This window comes from Psittacula echo, assembly GCF_963264785.1.
Source record: "Psittacula echo genome assembly, chromosome: 9".
NCBI classification, from domain to species: domain Eukaryota; kingdom Metazoa; phylum Chordata; class Aves; order Psittaciformes; family Psittacidae; genus Psittacula; species Psittacula echo.
The window spans coordinates 5,504,654-5,522,797 of record NC_137745.1 but is presented as its reverse complement, the minus strand read 5'-3'; the positions used below and the strand labels follow the sequence as shown (position 1 = coordinate 5,522,797).

General features: G+C 41.2%; 1 long non-coding RNA gene across 1 annotated transcript; it reads left to right on the top strand.

The window, feature by feature from the left end:
* Positions 1 to 7,177: 7,177 nt before the first annotated feature.
* On the top strand, positions 7,178 to 17,489 carry LOC308225141. The gene is made up of 4 exons (XR_013957674.1): positions 7,178 to 7,260; positions 7,692 to 7,792; positions 13,690 to 13,745; positions 14,256 to 17,489. It is a non-coding gene; the product is annotated as an uncharacterized lncRNA (long non-coding RNA).
* Positions 17,490 to 18,144: the final 655 nt, after the last annotated feature.

The window sequence follows — 18,144 nt, the reverse complement described above, 5'->3', positions numbered from 1 at the left end:
TTGCTAAGTTCTTTATTTCAGACTAAACAATGCAGTTCCCGTTAGAGTAAACTTCCTATATTCAAGAGGCAAAGTATGGGCAAGGGATACTCACGAGCCTTTAAGTTACAAAATACCTGTTTGAATGAACTGGCTGTCGATATACTTCTGCAGTATTTCATCATGGCTCAGATCTTATTAATGTAAATGTTAACTAAATAAAACGGATGTATTTTTTTCTATATTACACAGAGTTATCAGAGAAACAAACTGTTCCTGTATCAAACTATTTTACTATTTTTTTTCCTTTGTAGGTCATTTATTTGGGGAGCAAAGGAATTGTCATCCTGGTACTAAAGAGTACTGGAGAAACTGAAATAGGAGCTTGAAAAAAATCTGTACTCACAAGAAAAGACAACTGTCCCAAACCTGTGAGGAACATGGAGAAAGCAGGAATTTGGTAGGAATTTTTATCTATCCCTTTTCATTTTAGTAATCTGCACAGTTTTTATCCTCCAAGTGCTCAGTCCCTATTAAGCCCAAAATGTGATTATTGGAAATCCTAGTGGATGATCAATACTTCATGAAGTCCTTACACGTAGCAGTTATTAAAATTAAAAAAAAAATCTAGAAATTTATTCCAAAATTATCAAACAATAAAATAATGCTGAATATTGATAAAGATTTCTTATGCAGAATATTTTTATTCATCCTGTTAATAGGAGATTTTCTGCAGCCACTAGCAAGCACTCCATAAACTTCAGAAGAACTATAACCTTTTAAAAGGTCAAGCTCAGACTTTTAGACTGAGTAAGAGCAGAACTAAAACTATTCTTACTGAACCTGACTAAGTGGTGAAGATAAGTATCTTCTTTGCACTATGGTAAAATGACTAAAAAGGACCAGAGTTTTTTTCCCTTATATCGTACTGAATGCTTCCTTTCCCAATATTTCACTGATGAAATTAGCTGCAAAAGCCACAGAAGCATGGCTAGGGGTAAGCACATGAGTAGACCCATTGAAATCAATTCTTTTAAGGGGTCTAAGTTCTCATTCCTCAAGGACTTGAGTCATTCTACTGACATTCCTACACCAGCACTTACTAGAAGTAGCAACACCATAAATAATCATAAATAGCTTGAAAGACACAAAACCTCTTCATTCATTCTATGGACTGAGGACCCAGTGCCACAGATGGTGATTAGTCATTTTCTAGACACACTGTAGACACATATTTTCCATTTGTCTTTGAAAACTGCCATCTCCTCTTTGAATTCTCCCCTTGGCTCCTCATTTCACTGCACCTCACTCAAACTTCGTGTTCAAACACTAAACTTTTTACAAAACTACATCTGCCTTCTGGTCTGCTCTTCAGTCTCACAATGCCGTTTCAGTGTCTCCTCCTGTTCCACCAGTGAAGCCATTGCTCACTGTGTCCCATACTGACGTGTGCCTTTGTTATTCAGGCACAGAACACCTCCTGAACTAGGCATAAGTCAGAGTTCTCTCCCTCCTACAAAACACCCTGGTTTCTATGTGTTAGTGTATGTTTGCATGACTGTATTGTCTAACACGCAAACAATACAAATGCAGGAATAAAACAAATATCCTCCCTGCAGATATCACCTACCTCCATCATTCAGAGGTTTTGCAGCTAAGGATTGTTCATCTGCACTTACGCATCATTTTCCACTACATCACCAGTGGGCTATCTAGCACTATATATCACCAAGATGCAAAATGTGTAATACTGTGTGTGCTGTAAGGTCCAATAGTACAATTTATTGAATGTGAAACTATCCTATACCATCTGATAGCAAAATTCACATGACATGGGAAGGGAGTACACTTCTTTTACTTAGCAACTAAAAGGCATGTGGTTTGGCAAAATTCATATTTTGTACTGCAAATGCCAATGGAACACATACAGCAGCAATCTTAGTCTGGAAGACAAACCACTACAGCTTCACTAACAACACTCAGTTTTAACACTTCTAACAGTAACCATCAAACAACTAAAAGTCACTTTGAAAGACAAACAAAATGAGAGGTATTCATTATATATGCTCTGTTGCCTGCTTTAGTGTACCACCATAAACTAGTAACTGTTGGGAAGCTGACACTACAAGAGTGTCAGTACAAGAGTAGCCTAGGACAGATTAACGCAGGCTGTCTAAAGGGTGGATTTAGAGATGTTGGGGATAAGGAGCCTATGTACGGCCTGTGCTGTGAATCCTTCCTACAACCCGACAGCTTTAAGCACTTCGAATTTACTCTCTACAAGAAATGTAATGCACATCCTTAAACCACAACCACACACAGTTAATTCCATATAGACCTATTGCTAAGTACTAAGGTGAGGTTAACAACTTATTAAAGGAAATTATAAAATAATTTAAATGTCTTTAAAAATTATAAATGCTGGGCTATAACACTTCGTGGATTTGTTAATCTGCTGATCATTCTTCCAGAACATATTCATATGAGTGCACCATTTAAGTTTTCGGCAGGCATAGAGCCTACCTACCACTTTTTTCCTTACATCATTTCTCTACATTCCTTTGGCAATGAACACAAAAGTCTTTCTGCTTTTCAGGGTAATGCCTGCTCAATCTCTGCACGTTTTAGCTCTGGAAAACTTAAAAAGTTTTCAGCTGGCTTTTCTTTTGGTAGTATCAGGACTACCTTTTTGGAAATCTAACATGGGATATGTCAAATAGTACTCCTGGTACTGTGTAAGAAGGGACCCATAGGATTCTGGGGGATTATTACTTTCCATGTGTAGAAGGCTTTCCTTTTAAAATACCACTTCAGATCATGTCTGAGGGTGGTAGGGATCAAAGCACTGATGCTGCAAGCTTATAGGATCAGCCCTTACTCAGTACTAAGCCTCCTTGTGCAAGCAACAGATGTTGCTAATGAGGGTAACAGACCAGACTGGGACTAAAAGCTGTTATTTCCCTACAGCTCCTTGGTACCCCACGAGAAAGTGAGATGACAGGTATACTGGTGGAATGTGCATATCAAAAAGAGCAGGTATTGCATCCCTGACTTAACTACTCTCAAGATGCTGTTGAGAGAACATGCACCAGCAACTTTATTCTCAACTTGCACAAGCTTCATACAAGAAGTGGCAGACACAGTCCTTGTACCAAATTCTATTTGATACTTTTAGTCCTGTTTCCAAGGTATGTGTATGTGTCCATCCTTCTTCCTCTCGTTCCTTTTGAACCCACTGACCACTTTCAAGCAAATTTAACTGAAATAAAAGACTAAGTTCCCACAAGCTTAATGATGTTTTTATTGACTGTCAGTGAAATGAGGGTGCAGCATAAGTTAAAGTTTTGGTTGGGTTTTTTTTTTGATATTACAGGATTCATATGGGAATGGTGGAGAAATATGAATGCCCTAATAGTGAGAAAAGCTTCAGCTGTCACTTGTACATAACTTGTTAATGGAAAATCCAGAAGCAAACAGAAAACAGGGATCTAGGTTCCACGAGTTCCAATGCTACGTGACCATCCACTTCCATGTTCACCAGGCTGGGACACACGTTCCAGTCCCAATGCTGCCAGGTCTTTTCACACTTTTTTCATCTTCACTATTTTGATCATCTTCTAACTTTGTGTCATTTGTAAAGAGACATGTACTGACATTGTCACTGTCACACAGAATTAACAGAACTGGGACCAACCATGAATTTTATCACCCTTGTCTCTTGCTTCTCACTTAGAGCCTGCTGAGGTGCTGCCCCAAGCTGCTGATCAAGTGCTGTTTAATTGTAATGAATGTTGTGTTCAGAAGGTAACCTGAGCTTCACACAGCTAAGGTTACAGCTTGTAATCGCTGCTGCAGTCAGGCAGTGCTTGGCAAGTCAAATGCTCAGAATAACTTCACTGTCACTTCTGATCTTTTACACCTGATGAAACTGAAGCTTAAGTACGTTATGAGGTAATCCACAGGAGCAACATACCACTGGTTTGCTGCACCTACCAGCTGGGGTCAGAACTTGGGCTTTCTACATCACCCTTTTCCAAAGAACTTAATTCGATGGATTTATCAGAACAAGTTGTTTATACATCTGAATCATCTTCTGAACTGATGTTTGTTTTCAGCCTTTTTTACACTTTTATCCACTTAGATGAGAAAAAGGATTGAAACTCTCCAATCCATATCTGTACTAAAGAAATAGAAAGGGGAGCAGAACTACCTGGCACTATTTTGCAAGACCAAAGACTCTTCCTAGGATATACATGACAGTGCTGGGTTAACAGTTGGACTTGATGATCTTAAGAGTCTTTTCCAACCTAAATGGTTCTGTGCTATTACATTTCAAGACACATGGTTTCAGTGTCCCTTGATCTGCTTTTGAAATAATCACTGCTAGTGAAAATGGCCTGCTAATCCACAACTGTGAATCCACAACAAGAAGGACTAGAATTCCTCATTAAAATACAAGACTTAAGTTAGGCAAAAAGTGATAAAACAATTTGTCACCTCAACAACTGTCTGGTGCCTGACTGGGCATGCTGTGGAATTGTTCTCTTTAAGCCAAAACCAATGGTGCTTCCCATTTACGGGTATAGCGAGCAATGGCCACCAATGAATCAGCGTGCATCTGGCAAAGCACAGGCGCAGGAGAACACCATCACTCACTCAGTACTTCCTGCTTAAAAAGAAATGTGTCATCTGTAGAATGCTTCAGTTTTGAAAAATGCTTCCATATCCCTCCTCATGGATCTGGTAGCTTGATTGCTGGAGGAGCAGAGGCTGCAGTAAGTAAGTGAATCCTCACTATAGACAATACAAGCTGTAAATTACTGAAATTGCACATCTGAATTTACTCATACTTCTTATAACCTTTCTGAATATGACTCCTGGAAAGTAACATTTAATAACTACTACCTCTAGTAAATTCTGTTTGTGTGCTAGCAAGAATTATTACAGTTCCTCAGCAAAATACAGTGTTAAGATGGTGTTTCACTGCTGAATGGGTTACTTGGGCAATCATCTTTCTGAGTATTCGTACCCCATCTTGTGACCCACAGTGGAAGTGCAGAAGCGACCAAACCGCTTCTCGCTTCTTGTACCTCATGGACACCTGATAGCAGTTCTCCTCCTAACGCATGCTGTAGTTTCTGTATTTTTGAAAGTAAAGTTTAAAAAGTAATTTAGCAGCCGGCCACATTTGAAAAAGGTTTACCTGCACGAGGATGAAAATTGCATTTGGGTTCACCTTTTAGTTGATGAGACATCATTATTTAGTTTGTTTGACATACAAAGTATCTGCGTTATCCAGACAGGTGCTGGATCGCTGTTCCTTGCTCTCATCATGAAAACCAAGGGTCCATGATCCTTTCTTGCATTTGTGATAAAAATCTTAACCTGTGAAGTACCACACACATCAGAACATCATCATTCAAACTCTCTACACCTTTACAAAGTTAAGAACATCATCATTCAAACTCTCTACACCTTTACAAAATTAAGAACTCACCAAAGTTCCATTATTTCTAAAATGTCTCAAAAGAAGAAAACAAAAGCTTATTTACAAAGATAGGAATACTTTGCACATTCACACATTTTTAAGGTATCTCTCACTCACTGATATTGTAAAAATTAAAAGACACAGAAAACAGATCTATGTTTGAGGTTTATTTTTAAATAGCATTTCCCTACCTGAGCTTGTCGTAGTCCTGATGTCTCTGATACCGCAGACATACTAACAAGCTGAAGGCTCACCTCTCTTCCTCTGACAGACTGATGTGCCTTCTAGCCCCTGTGCATCCCCAAAACATTAAAAAAAAGTCCATCAGGAATATAACCAGAAAAGGCATTTCAATCAAGTAATAACACACTAACATAGTACTTCCATGTCATGTCACTTCTGCAGCAGAACAGGATAAAACCTAAACACAGTGGCAAAGAGAAAAGTACAAACTTTGCCCAAACCACACAATTCACAGTACAGCATCATCAACAAGCTAGAGGATTATCTCACCCAGCTGCAATGGCTAGTAACTTGAAAACAAGAATCACAAGGGTGGCCATTGGAAAAGAGACTCTTCTCCTTCCCAGCAAGGAGCAGTCCAAACTCATCACTTGGACAGCTCATCATGATTGCAGGGAATGATGAAGAAAGTGCTTCAGTGGTTGTTCCCCAGTCAAAGAGAATTGTCATTTATGAAGGAATGCTATCAGCAAAGCAATTAAAACTCCAGTTGTGTTGCTCATTCAATCATCTACTTAAGTAGGCTACAAAAATACAATTAAAACAAAAGCTATCAGTGCCAAGGAGAAAGCCACTCTTGCAATGCAGAGGCTAACAAGAGCTCTGGATAAACTGCACATCAACATTTATATATATATACGTGGATACATGTACCTAACTGAATGTACTTACCTGGAGCTGTTACTTTCCCCCCTGCCCCCGTCAAGAGAGCTCGCTAGGCACTGCAGCAGCCACACTGGTTAACCTGTTCTGGCTGCACTTGGCATTTGTGATTTACCCGGTGTTGTACTACTCAGCACCACACAACAGCCTGGGCAACTGCTGCAAAGTTGTATTAATGTGTTATCACTAGTCCCAAATCTTCTCACTCATTTCCAGTGTAAGATGCTTATGAGAAATGACATGGGAGCAGCCACAAGGGCAATAGCAACAGCCCAAAGGGGATCCTAAGCCGCTAGGCTAGGTAACGGTGCTAACGAGAGCCAGGACTAGAGGCTGTCCAAACTACAGACCAGCGCCCGAGCGACCGCAGGCTGCAGGACACACACACCCCGGCCTGGCAACTCGAGGCCACCCAGGCTGAGCCGCGCAGCCCCTTACGGAGAAGACGAGGCAGGATCATAGATAGGCCTTAGGGTTGCTGCACGGGCAGCACAGCAGAAAGACACACCCTGAGCGACAGGGCCCGCACCCCTCAGGACCGCCGCTCCCGCCGCCAGGGGCGCCATTACAATGCCGGCCACCCCGACGCCTGTAATAAATGGCGGAGGGGGCGGAGACCTTTCTACTGCTGCCCAGTGAGGGTGTAAAGCCCTGGGGGGGCGGTGCCCCATGGCACCAACCCCAATGGGAGTCAGAGGCCGCGGATGACGAGCGGGCTGCTCCCTCCGCCCAGTGCCTCCAGTGGGCGGGTATTGATGCCCGTCAGCCAATGGGGCGTGCGGCGCGGGGTGCGTCCCGCCTTCCCGTGGTGCCGCGCGGCGAGCGGCGGCAGGAGCGGTCGCGACTCCATCCGGGTCCCGGCGTTGCTCCGGGTCACCCTGCGGCAGGTAACGGGGCGGCGGGCGCGGTCCTCGTGGGGCGCTGCCATCGCCCGCGGTCTGGGCAGCGAGCCGGGGGCACCCCGCGGGGAATGGCCGCAGGGGCCTGGGCGCGGGGCTCGGGGAGCTGGCGGGCGGGCGGGCAGGCTGGTGGGTGGAACAGAAGGGTGGGCCCGGCCCTCCTCCAGCCGCTGGCGGGCGCGCGCGCGCTTCTCAGCTCGGCTCCTCCACTCGGTGTCCCCGCACCGCGGAGGGGGAGGTGTCCCCGGCGCGGGGAGCGGCCTGGGCCGCGGGCGGGGGCCGCCAGCCCGGTGAGAGGCGGGGTCGTGGCGGCTGCTGCCGGGCGGGGCCTCCTGCGCCGCCCACCCCCCTCTGGCTCCCCGGTTATTGTCGTGATTTTCCTCATTGAGGCCTTTTTTTCCCCTCTGCGTCTCCTCCAGACTAACTTGCGGGCCCGGAAGTGCCGCCCCCGGGCGCTCCGCAGTGGTGCCTTGGCTCCGCCGCCGGCCGGGGATAGGCCGCGGATGCCGTCAGCGCCTGGGTACGTCACTTCCGCTATCAAGTGTGTGGGCAGGGGAGACCTTGGCCGCAGGGGGGAGCCCCCCCAACCCCCCAGCACCGGCGCCGGGGGGGGAGATCCGGGCCCGCCCTGTCCCGCGCTGGCGGTGCCGCGGCCGGGAGTCCGTGCGGGGGGCGGGCGGAGCCGCCACGGGGCGCGTGGGGAGAGTCACGTTCAGAACGAGGGGGCAGAAGTTGAGGAAATACTGGATGAAACGCACCTCCTGCGGCGGCGGAACGTGCTGCCCTGCGCAGGCAGGGAGGCACCAAGTGCAGTTGTCCACTGTTGTCTCTCAGTGTTGGTGCTTGTGCAGGGTAGGACCTGTCCCTAGTGCACAATAACGTGTGTATGTGACTTTATTCTGCCACAGTGCAATCAATTCTGTAGAGAGAGACTGTTCAAATTGTGTTTTCATGACTTGTAGGAGTGGAAGCTCAACCTGGTGTTGAAGAGTATGATAATCCTCACTTATAGATTTTTCTGTTCTGCATTGTGACTCTTTTAATTGTCCTGCTTTGCACAAGCCGTTCGTTTCCTGGCTGTGATGCAAGTCTCAACTGGCATGGAAAAATTGATTCTGTTAAAAATGTGCCTAGAAATCTTGCAGAATGGTGCTTAATCAGAACAATGGGTCACGTTTAATCCGCGGCAGAATTTTGCAGAAAATGAATCTGTCCCTTCATAGCCAATAATATTTCTTTAAATTAATATTAAAGAAACAGGGCATCCTTTCTCAATTCTTGGAGGATGTAAGCCAACCCGGCTGCCACGGGACTTCACCAAAACACATGTATTGGGGTGACTCCTTGTCAAATTTGACATGTTCCGTTCACAGCAACACTCGGCTGTTAAACAGTCTGAACTCACCCAAGGAGTTATTTACAGTGATTGTTCAAACTTGCTTCAAGACTTGTTCAGAGTTGTTCCGGTATAGTTGACATGTGGTAACAGATGTAGTAATATTGTTTTGTATATAATAGCTGCCTGCATGAAGATGGGCTTACTAGATAGCTGTTTATCGTGGTATTGTTAATTTAAAATTGTTGATTGTAATTTTTTTCACTGTTTCATCAAGTTGTACTCTGTATATCTGAAGTGCAACCTCAATCCTTATGGGTCATGCGTATAGTTGTATGGTAAGACTGAAGACTTGGCAAAAGGAAGCTTAGATAGAACATGGAATCACTTGTTTTGTTTTTCTGCTACTAAGAAGCTGTAACCTTATTTCACTTTCCTTTTGATAAATGCCTTCTGTATTTTCCTCTGTTGTCAGTAGTGGAAAACATCAGTTCATTTGCAGAATAATGAAAGGCTCCCAGGCCTTGTAAATGGCATTAGATGTTATGTTGTGAATTAATAATGTAACGCAACATACTTGAAAATGTTCTCACGCACTGACTTCATTATTTGTTCAAATTGTGTAATTATTATATTAACATGCGAACTTTATGCTGGAGAAGCTAACCCTCTTACTAGTGGCATGATCTAAAATACACAAATCTAGTGATTAAATACAGCGTTTTATACTTAGAAGTAAGTATGCACTCCTGTTTGAAGCAGGAATAAATAACCAAATTATGGTTTCCTCTTCAGAAGTGTGTTGAGGCCTTTGTATCATTTGAAGCTGTAGCTAAACTAAAATGTGCTCATATATATCTTCTGGTAGTGCACTGACAGATGTCAGATTTCCACAAATCCTTTTTGAATAAGCAACATTTTGATGTAGTCTACTACACTACTACAACGTTACTCTTTACCAAGTTTTTACAGCATTAATCCTCACTGTTACTCCTTTCACTGAGCTTTTTGCCAGCCTTGTACAATACTGTAATGCACGTGGCACTTATACAGATAGTTTAATACCAATATTGTAAAATCGAGTGTTTGTGTGAGAAGATGGTAGGATTTGTATTACTTTGGTTCTTTGTTAATATTGGAGATCTCCACAGCAGATGTGCTTCATTCAGTTCATGAGTGGGCAGTAGTGACTTCTGTTTTCTTTCAAGCCACTGTTTCTGGATATTTGTATTCTGTTGGTAACTACATGATTAAAAAATAAGTCAAAATGAAATATACTAATTAAAAATGTGGCAAACCAGTAGTATTTCATCTTACAGTTACTTAAAACCAGAATACTTTGTGTTAAAGCAGTTAACTGTAGATGGGATATAGTTTTTTCTTTAAAAAATAATTAAAAATTCCTATTTCTGATCGAGGCACCAGATAAATACGTTATTGGTGACCATCAATTGTATTAATCTTACAGTGTTGTGTGAAAAATGCCAAGAAATACCATAGTTAGACACACGTCCCTCCCGGGTGCGTGCACCTTGGTGCTGCTTGTGCTTCAAGGTGAAGCATGTTTGTATAGCGTTGAGTGCTGAAGCTGCTTGTGTTCCTTTTCTCCTCTTTGTAAAATCTGGCACTTCAAAACAGTATTCTGGTATGATTCATGCTTACTCTAAGTGTACTGTTGCTAAGTGGACTAGTGTGGCTGGGTAGAGGTATTGATATTTAAGGTTTGGGGCATGAAAAGGTGCCTGGACTTCACCTGGCAAGTGTTACATTCTGCTGAAGGAATTTTTGCTTTCTTGGTCAGTGCCTATTTTCAGTGCAGGTGAATTTGCTTTGCACAAAGTAACAAAAAAGAAACCAACCCCAAACCAAGAAATTGATTTGTTTAGTCTGATAATCAGTAAACTGATTTCTTTAGTCTTAACCTTCACACATTTTTAACTTACAGCTTTGACTTTTATTGTGCTTAATATTACCCACTGAATTTCTATAGCTGAACCGAAGCACTAGAGTAAGAGTCTTTTCAGATAACAAACTCTTCACAAATTTACAATTGCCAGATGATGCTTTCACAGAAGGATGTACTACAGCAATGTATACCTCAAGTTAACGTATGTGCTTATCTCCATACTGCATGTAGGAGGTGTCAGTAAAGCACAGTTTGTGTAGGAACTGTTCCTTCTACAAGCTCTCACTTTAAGCTTCAGGAGGTTTCTTATGTGCTGCAAAGTGGACATAACAAGTGGGAGAATAAAATATTAGTCTTTTAGGATCACACTGAGAAGAAACAGGACTTCTGTTACTTCCACACATACACATTTTGTTCCTTCAGCAGATAGTAAATAAAAATCATAACTATTGAGCTGTTTTTTTTTCCATTTTCACAGGTCAGAGAATAGCTTAAAAGTGCTCGTGTTCCATTGTGTGCTACTAAACAAGAATGTATACATTCTTGAGCCTTTTTTTCCTTTGCAGTTTAGGATCATTTCAGGCAGGTAGCTCAAGAAAAGCATGGAAAGCATACTTCAGAGTGATAGAGCATATTTAGATTCTGCTACTGTCACTTCTCTTCGACACAAATAAGGAGCAAGGTTCTAGTCAGGTAAGCACTTTATTAATACAAAGGAAGGTACAAAAACTAAATATAGAAGAGGAGAACATTTTAATTCACATTGAAACTTTTGTGACAGTAATTTTGCTGAGGGACTTTTGCAAAGAGGTGATGAGGTGTGCATGTAGCGTGTGACAGACGGCGCAGGGGTAACTGGTGAGGAGAAGCAACATGAAGGATGATCAAGTTCACATCAGTCATGCTGCTCCCTTTTACCCATCAAAGCTTAACAAAAAGCTTGAGTTTGTAAGTCTGCATGAAGTCACTGAATTGGAGCTAGTGCTGATGGAGGCCTGGAGCTCCATCGTGTGGTGGAAGTTGTGTGCAGGCTGCACCTCAGCCCTGGCCTGCGCTGGGCAGCTTCAGCAGAGAGGTTTGGCAGAGGACACGTTTCTCTTTACCAGTGCTCTGTGAAAGTTACACAGTTCCACAACTGCAGTGTCCTTCGCTTTCACTTCTCTGGAGGTTTGAAACACGTGGGGACTGGAGAAACAGAACTTTGAACTCAGCTTTTACCATGGAAAACAAGTTAAACTTGTATTTCTTAAAAGCTTAAAGTCTCATCATAGTCCAGGTGTTTATTGCTGAAGGAGAGAATATGAAGGTGGATAACCCAGAAGCTTTTGTGCTGTACTAAGACGTGGTATCTTCTGCATGGTGACTTCAGTAGTAGGGGTGTATGCAATAGCAGATTCACTCGAAGATGAGAACATACCACATCAGTAGAGGCTGTGCCAGGAGCATGCTGTACATCCAGCTTCTCTGCTTCTGTGTGCCAGAAAACCATAATGCATGGTATCAGGGAAGCAGCATGCAGCAGGCCTCCCAAGGAGACCTGGCAGATCTCATTCTGTGAAAGGACATAGCAATTAGTTGATAGGAGTTTTGAACACTATTAAAAATAACCCACAAGTTAGAAACTCCCAAAACTGTGGGATTAATATAAAACAGAACACAAATTAACTAGACTTTGTGTGAATGTACAGTGAAAACAGAAAAGCAGAAGGTAACTAGAACTTCTTTAAAAAGAAGATTTTGACTAGAATTTTAATTATTTCTTTCTAGTATTAAAGCAAATAAAAATGGCACCTAAGTGATATAACATCAAATTCCTTTTCTGCAGTAGTTAGAAGAATGACCTGGTGATCTTTCATAAGGCATATTTGTTACAGAATGAGGTTTTCCTGACTGCCCTATGTGCACTTACAATAACCACAGGATAACAGTTGGAAGTAAGGACGTTTTACGTTAAGTTACAGCCCGTCCAGACCCATATTAGATGAAAGGCTCTTGAAAGGAGACAGATTCTTATGGATTGAGGAGCTGCAAATACTGAGCAGGAAAATCTAGTGGTGGCAGTAGAAAATGAGTTAGAATTTTTAAATTGGAAATGTAAATTGAAAAGGCCTAATGTCAATAGAACTCAAAAACTTTTTGCTACATCTCAACTTGGTTAGGTTTATAACGAACTTTTGTCTAAAGGTGATGAAATGCAGCAGATGGTTTCTATGTATACTATGTTCCTTGTGTCCTTCAGAGGTCATTTTAAAAACAGAAGTTCAAAAGTGTTGTCTTACATCTTTTATACATTTTGCATTTTTTGACATAAGGCTTTTGTGTGGTAACACCTATTCAGTGTTTCATAGTGCTTAAAGGTTTTCAGTACATCACAGAATCCTCAGCAGCATCTTAACGTTCTTTCTGAAACTCACCTGGAATTGCTAAGTAACAAACTGCAGATGCTGAGCTGGCTTTCTGCAGTTGGGCTCACTGGACAGGCCTCAGCAGGCTGCCTCCCTCATTGAGAAGTGGGTGCTTTACAGGAATTCTGCTCAGCTGGTGAAGGTTTGGACACAGGGACTTGGAAGGGTCAGCTTCCCAACTGAATATGTGCTTGACAGTGGGACCTCTGCCTGAGCCAATATAAAAGGCTGTGGTGTGTGTCAGTACTCCTTAATGGTTTGACTTTGTCCCAGTGCTACTCTTCTGATTTATTTCTGTTTTGGGCATTAGGATCAACTGCTTGTGTCCTTCTGTGCATGCTAAAGTATATGTTCTGGTAGGCATGTAAGTTAGTAAAAGCAAATAATGGGATTTGTACCAGTTACAAGCAAGATTTTCAGAGTGATTCACTACAACTTGTCATCAATATTTGTATAAAGGATTCTGGAGTAAAGTGTTGAGGGGGTTGGAAAATACTTTTAATTTTTTCTCTGTTCAAGGAATAACGTCATCCCTTTGTATATTAATGCATTGGGTCACGTGTTGTGGTTTTTGGCAAGGACATGGACATGCATTATGGTGCTCTTGTTGTATCAGGGCTTTGTTTGAAGAGTAGTTTGAAAACCTCAGTTTAGAATTGGGATAAAGTACTAGTAAAACATGTATTTCATGTTTTAAAAACTGCTTTTCTGTAAACATGTTCAGCTATCTTATAAATTACACTAACAAAACAATTGCTTTTCCTCTCCAGCTCTCTTCTTAGAATGTCCTTGCGAAGAAGGGGATTGTAAGTCACACATCTCTCTGGCAAGTATTTTGATTTCAGTATTCTAAGACGTTTTTTACTTCAGGATCATTTTGAGCTGTGTTAATGTAGAAATTGGCTTTAAGGTTACGTCATGAGCAGTTAGAGAAATCCACTTGTTTCTGATCTAAAAACTGTAAAATTGAAGTGGCCTTTTGGTAAGGCACTTTAACAATTAAATGTCAGGATATAGGCTGTAATCTTTATGAGTTTTGTTTATAATAAAAGAATCCCTGTCCATAGGTCCATATGATTGAAGACAGACAGAAGCAGCACAAAATACTACTTTTGACAGTACATTATTTTCTTTGAGCTATTTACTGTTGAAATAGCTGGGAAAAGTAACTATATGTAATCCTTACTTGATCAGAATTACAAATATTAAGGCCTTATACTGATCCACGGAAGTCAGCTGCATAGCTGTGGTCCTACGTTTTATTATTTGAAAGTTCTAAAGACGAAGAAGTTTACATCTGCAAATGATGTCTAATAGACTTTTCTTCTAATTTCAGATGAGAGGTTACAGCTGTGGAACAGGAATAGTTTTTTAACAGAAGTTTAATGACTAGTTTCTGTGACTGCTACAACCTGCTAACTGCTAACCTGCTAAAGATGAAATACAGTAAGACCCAAGCCTTTGGTAAAATTCTGCAATTAAGGAAACATCTTTAAAATCACTTCATTGCGTGAATGCTTTTTCTGTGGTCAGTATATAAGTGCTGTCTGCAGGTAGCTTAACTTGTCTTTATTAAAGCAACACTCTTTCTACGTCCACTGTGAAGATGCCTGCACTGTGGGATGAGGTAGTAGGTTGTATAGTTTTAGGGTCATACCCGCAACTGGGAGATAACTATACAATCTACTGTCTTTCCTAAAGCAGCAGAAAATCAACAATGGAAACTTCTCAATTCTAAGCTCAATGTCACATTCTACTGAACTTTTGTACTTGTAATGCTTATTATAGGAGAATATATTTCTATAGTACCTGTGAGCAATTGTCCTTAGACTTTACTAATTCTTAGAAAACCTGTTCTCATTCTTTTATTAGTTTTTCTCTTCTAATGAGTGAAGAATGAAGACTAGATTGATTCCTATCTGAATATGGTGGGGTAATCAAATGTAAGTTTGTGATGTTCCAGTTGTGTTGTTTTAACATTGCTAAGTGACGTATCAATTATCCTTTAGAATGGAATTGTGGTTAGCTACTTAAGGCCTTTGCTGAAGTTTATGCTTCTCTGTCAGAGTGAGGTAGTAGATTGTATAGTTGTAGGGTAGTTATTTTACCCTGTTCAGGAGATAACTATACAATCTATTGCCTTCCCTGAGGAGTAAAACGAACTGCGGTCCTTTGCAGTCACTCATATCTGCATTGAGTAAAATTTATCTGTCAGATAAATTTAGGGCTGTAAAGTGTCAGATTAATCAGTGACAGAGTTTTCAGGATTAACAATCAGTGTGAATGGTGTAATCCCCAAATGATGTATTTGACTAATACAACTTTTCTTCCAAGGTGAGTGGCACAGTGCTGGCTGGATACTGAGCACACACACACACATACACACACACACACATGTTCCTAGGTATGGAGTGGAATGCTCCATAGAGTGGAAATCATTTTAACACAATTTTGGTTTGAATGTGAAAATACAAGTAGCTCAGACTTGTATGTTGTGACTTAAACTGCTTTGATACCCCAGCTTCTATAATGCATTAAAATTCTTTGACTCCACCTGCTTAGTAGAAGTTGGAGGGAAAACTTGTAATTATACTTTATTAACAAGTCTGCTTACTTTTCTCTAACTCTTCTAGCACGTGAGACAATGTAATACAAAATTAAAGAGCTGAATGGCTAAAATGCACCCCTCACCTTTTTGGGGGGAGTGTAAAACTATGAAGTTTGAGCATCCAAGATCTGTAATTTTTCTCTGAGGTGGTTAATGTTGTTATAAAAAGACATCTTAAAACTCACTGCATTCTTCTTCCTCCTGACATCCTAGGTGTAACCAGTCTAAGTGCTTCTGCACTAGTGTGATCAGCTAGCATCTTGCTATAGTAACAAAGGAAAGCATGAAAATGCCTTTTGGGACTGAAAGTTTAGCATTCTGGTTACAGTGAAAATGGAGCCATTTGTGAGTATGTAAGCCTGGAGTTTTAAACCAGGTTAACTACTTACCAAGCAACAATAACACTGTAAGCTTGAAACATGTGTCAAGGCCTAGAAGGAAGAAGACCAGAAGCAGCTGGTAAGCTAAAGTGACTTCACAGAGCAGCTGCTAAGGGAGAAGAACTGCCAAAACGAAGCATTGGGCTCCTAGGAAGAGGTAGTAGGTTGCATAGTTTTAGGGCAGGGATTTTGCTCACAAGGAGGTAACTATACAACCTGCTGCCTTTCTTAGGGCTTTATTATAACACCAGGACTGTTCTGGCTCCACCCTAACCTCTGCAGCTTTGGTACGTAAAGAGAAATGACAAGCTGTTTCTAAGCATATGAAACCACTATATCAGCAAGCTTGGTACCAGACTCAAGTGTAATACTGCTAGCTGGAATTCAGTATTTCCAGCTGCTGGGGAAATGTTGCTTTTGGGGGTGCTCTTGCCATTTTGGAGACGTTGGATTGTGATATCCATAGGTTGTGATATGTAAGAGGCTGTGTTTGGAAGGCAGCTCCTTCAAGAATAAGATTGAGTTCCCTGCAATTAGGATGGAGGTGGTATGGACTTGTAAACTGAACATTAAGGTACTAACGCTGTGTTCTTAATCAGGTAGCTAAAATATATCTTCCTTTGGCTTTGTGCATTTCAAGTGGTAAAATGGAAGTTTTCCTTTCCCAGAAGGATCAGCTTACAGCTTGCCTGAAACTGGTTGTTTTTCAGCAGGTACAGGCACTCCTAATAAAAAAGCTCTTGGTCATGGATTATTTGCAGCCTCACAGAAGGGAAGTTTTAAGTCAAAATGAACAATTGCATGGCTTGTCTCATGGAACTATATGTTAAAAAGTAGTCCATCGCTACAGCAATAGTTCTGATAGGGCTACAGCTGGATACCCTCTGCTATGGGATACAGAGACTTTATTTTAACAGCTGAGCATCTTGTATAGAGCTAACATTATGCCTGCACTGGCCACTATTTAAACTTGATATTGAGACAGAATTGTAGGTTATAAACATGCTAAATGTGCTTATATTGAACATCCTGTATGAATTTAATTGTACGTGTTTGATTTAGTTAATAAAATACAGTATTCTATGCAATCTTATGGTGAATGGCCTTTACTTTCTCTAAAAAAAAATGTAAATTTTACAGGAAAACAGAGCCTACATTATTGAAATAAAGTCAAAACCATGTTAAAAAACCGAACTTTTAACTAGAATTAGTGTTTACCAGTTATTCAGTGTTAACTGGAAATTATTCTGTGACTTTTAAGAAGAGCTTTGGTACAAGCTTTCGCTGTGGGGCAGGAATCCACATTGCTGATGAATGTGCAGGAACCTCGCTTGCTCTAGACCTGGTTTCTGAGTAGAAGTTTAAATTGCTGCACAAAACCCTGGAGTCTAAAGGGGAGCTGTGTTAGTCTTAACTGCACCTTGGCTTTTTGCATAAATACAGCTGGTAGGGTATCAGCAGATTTGGCCAGAGAAATGTACCAATAAATTTGATTCTAGCAGAACAAAGTGCCTTAAAAGCTTTAATGTACTTCACATTTTAAGTATAAGGAGTATGCTTACGAGAGACGCAAGAATTATCTGCTACCCACTCCAGCTGTGATACTCCTATTGTCACTGATGCATTTGTAAAGCCCCATATGTGAGAGAAATAAATAGAACTTGAGTCCTAGATGAAAATGAGTGGCTGTTTTATTTTACTTTTGGAGTAATATGCAAGTTTTAGGCTTAATGTATTTACTTACGCCCTTCTGTTACTATAACACTTGATACTGGCTCTAAGTGCTACTGGGTTTCTTTAACTTCAGAAAACAAGTAGATGAAGCTTTTAATTTCATAGTGTCTGACTGAAATTATGTACAGCTCAACATTATTATCACCAGGGCTTTTTTTAAGTTAAAAGTGTTAAAAACTAGCCCCTCTTGCAGAGGCCAAAGTGTTTCTTAGGCAAGAGGATGTGAATTTTGGGATGAATGTCTCCATATCTTAGTGTATTGTGATAAGCAAGTACTGCAGAGATCTACTGTGATACTGATTCTGCCACATCAAATCCGGCCCCTCTTGTGCAATACTGAAGTGGCCTTAAGGTTAAGAATGTTAACCTTGACCCCCAGCTTTCTGCTACTGATTCTGTCTTACCTATAAGGTGTATAGGCATTTTTTTCCTTGTAATTGGAAGCAGCTTGATGAAGTGATAAGGCTCAAACTGGAAAGGAATTATGCTGTGGTTCAGCAGTC